The sequence below is a fragment of the Hibiscus syriacus genome, unplaced genomic scaffold (genome assembly GCF_006381635.1).
Source record: "Hibiscus syriacus cultivar Baekdansim isolate YM2019G1 unplaced genomic scaffold, ASM638163v2 tig00111330_pilon, whole genome shotgun sequence".
Taxonomy (NCBI): Eukaryota; Viridiplantae; Streptophyta; class Magnoliopsida; order Malvales; family Malvaceae; genus Hibiscus; species Hibiscus syriacus.
Window position 1 is genome coordinate 9513574 of NW_024063059.1, and position 3342 is coordinate 9516915.

General features: G+C 32.0%; 1 pseudogene; it reads left to right on the forward strand.

The window, feature by feature from the left end:
* The first annotated feature begins 202 nt into the window (after positions 1–202).
* Positions 203–2054, forward strand: LOC120158782 (annotated as a pseudogene).
* Positions 2055–3342: the final 1288 nt, after the last annotated feature.

Here is a 3342-nt window from a genome sequence, read left to right on the forward strand (position 1 = left end):
TTTGTTTCTTTATTCGTGTTTGAATGTAGTTCTCGTGGTAGCAAGCCTCTAGAGACCCAGATAATTAATTCAACATCAGATACTATTTGATTACTGTATCTAGGATGCAAAGAAGAAGAAGATAATTTTAGTTTTTGTGGTTGTTGATTAAACTTCATATTACTTTTCTTTGTTTATGTTATGGTTCACTACATATCCAGCAATGGGTATTTGGCTGATGCTTGAAAAACAGCTAAATTTAAGAAATTCTGATAATTGCAGATCACTTACTTGTCCTGCAACAGAGATGGTGGATGGTTCAAATGTTTTATATTTTGAATAGGTTTTTGTTCAGCTCAGTGCCCTATTCTACCTTCTCGTTTTGTAAGTTTTCTGTTAATATGCCTCAATTCCGTGGTTTGTACTTTTTTATTGGCTTAGGCATTTTGGAAGTCTCCTCAGAAACCCTTTCGGCAGGTAAGTTACCGTTCGAAATGATATACCAATTAGACAATCTGTATGATAATTGAATTCCTTAAGTTATATCTGTGCTTTAGTTTTTCGTGTTTTCCTTTGATCTTGTAACTCTTTTTCACTGGAACGCCTTTACCTCGTACAATTCTGACAGGTTTTTTTTGGGTGTAGAGGTTTCTCTTGGTGAAGCCTTGTCCAAAAAATCTGAAATGTGATGTTGAGGTTTGTTTCTGCAATGATTTATGATAAGAGTTTACTTTGCGGTTGAAAAATATCGCTTTTAGGATTTAAGAAAATGATAAAAAGAAGCATGCTAGGAAACAATCTGGATTACTTTTGAGGTGTTTAAAATCAATGCATTCCTATATCTTTGGAGCTTGCTGGCATTTGGATTACTGATTTGTATTTTACTGGCACAGGTAAGTTCATTTGCAATTAGAGATGTGGAGGAGTACAAGAATTTCTGTGATTGCCCAAGGGATCAAAGTCCGCAACCCGAAGAAGTTATTGGTGTAAGCCTTTTCACAGTATTCCCTAGCGTGATAGCATCCATGAATATGATTTCTTTGTTTTTTTTTTTTTTGTACTTGCTATTTCTATCTTGTCATAGCTTCTCATGCTTAGATTCTTGTTTCTTTGTTAAATCTGGAAACAATTTTCTTTTCTTTTCCATTTTAGAGCCTGCTAGTGGTTGAAAATCATTTGCAATTTTGTCAATAAGATGTTTGGTGCATAAGTTTGTGTTGAAGGCCTAGATTTCGACAATTTCCAGCAACGCTATCGTGTTTGTAAAACTATATTCTCTGAACAGGATATTGCAGAACATCTGACGACTATACATCTTAATCGTGTGAAAGGGGGAAACGCTGTTTATATGAAGGTTTGACTCCACCAGGTGGATTCCCGAATTCATGGGTATATTCCTCTCCCTGTCTATGATGATGTCATTCCTTTTTATTTCCAACTTTGCTATGTTGTTCGCATCTCTCATAATCAGGTTTTGGTATGGGGTCTGAATCTGATCTTACAAATATATGAAAAAAACTAAAGAAGTGCATATCCAAAATGGACACATACCCTTTATCTCATACTCATTTCCGAGTTCATTATGCATCATGCAGTGTACGATTATTTAACAAGTAGCTACCATGGATTGTCTATTGCAATGAATGATGTTGTACTGACAAGTTCCATTTGCTACTCTATTTTTCACTGTTGTTCCAAGAATGGAGCGACATACTGCACTTTCGAACTTTCGGTTTTGAAGAACAGCGAAATACATACCTGGGATAGGGGCTACAATGATGAAGGAAGTCAGGTCAATTTCGACAACCACTGTTATGCGTTCCACCATATTTTGTTTTCCATAACAATGAAGTGAAAATCATTTGGTTAAACATGTGTGGGGAGTGAAGAAAGGTCCTTATGAGTTCAAGCCTGCAACCGCCTCTAGTTTTAATGGCAAGTTTTCGCGTCTAAATTTTCCTCTATCACAACAGCACATGGAGAAAAGGATAAAAGGGTCATTTGTCTTGCAAGAATAATTGGTTTTTAACTTGTTAAATATATATATATATATATATTCTTTATAGCTTGTAAAATTTGAACTCCTTTACATAAGCTTAGAGATGCATTGGTTTTTGTTTACGAGAGGTGGAAGCATACATCAGACTCCAGAATATGAGAATTTCATTTCTTTAAGTTTAAGGAAAAATGTTATTATAGAGAGAGATCTGTACGTCACTTTTTCTAGTCACTTAAACAAAAGAACTAACGTCCAAGTTTATTAAACTCCAATTGTCGTTATACACCTAAAAGAAAACAAGTAGTATACATATAGGCAACTCTTAAAACAAGTATTATCTAATTCCATATAAACTCAATTCTAGTCTTATTTCATTACAAATAAACTCAATGAATGCTTCAAATTTTTGTGTGAAGTCGAATAATCTCTAATTTTATCGTTTAGAATTTTTTTATCTGTACATGTTTCACAAGAGCGATGATTAATTAATTTTAATTTTGAGTTATTCGAATCAACTTAAATTATCAATTCGGTTTTCGAGTTCGATTCGAGTTAAAATTTTAAAATTTTGAGTCACTCGAAAATTTACAATTTTAGATATTTATGACAGTATTAAGATTTAGTTATGATTTCCTTTTTATTTATTTTTGCTAAATTGAACTACATGCTTTTAAACTACAGTAGAATGCCTATGTGCTTTCAATTACTCTTTTTGATAACAAGTTTTCTATTTTTCAATTGAGTCTCTCAACTTTTTATAATTTCTTTATTTCTTCCATTCATCATTCATTTTAAGTATGTTTTTGTCAAATTTTTGAACCAAATGCTTCTCTGTCACTGTATAATACATATGTAACTTCAACTCTTTTTTTACTAAAAATGAACTGTTTTTTTTAATTTAAATATCTTAATTTTACATTTCATTCAATTCAATTTTTTAACTTGTCATCACTCATTTTATCCAATTTTTTAACTTGTCATCACTCATTTTATCCGGAGAATGACCATATTATTATTAATACATATTGTAGTGTATAGATTAGCGCATGTTATATAGTGCATATATTAGTCCCTCTTATAAACCATATGTTAGTCCCTATTTTATTAGTAATATGTCCATATTAAATATATTAGCCCTTTTATAAGTAGAACCCAAATGTAATAAAATAATAAAAGCAAACCCATTTCTTTTCATTCAAGTCCAAATACTAATAAAGTCCATGTCCATTTATTAAATACCAAGACCCTTTTATAAATAACAAACCCATTACAAATAGAACCCTTTTACAAAATAAATTCCCATGCCCGTTACAAAACCCTAAGCCCAATAAAGATTACATTACATATGAAACTCTACCAAAACC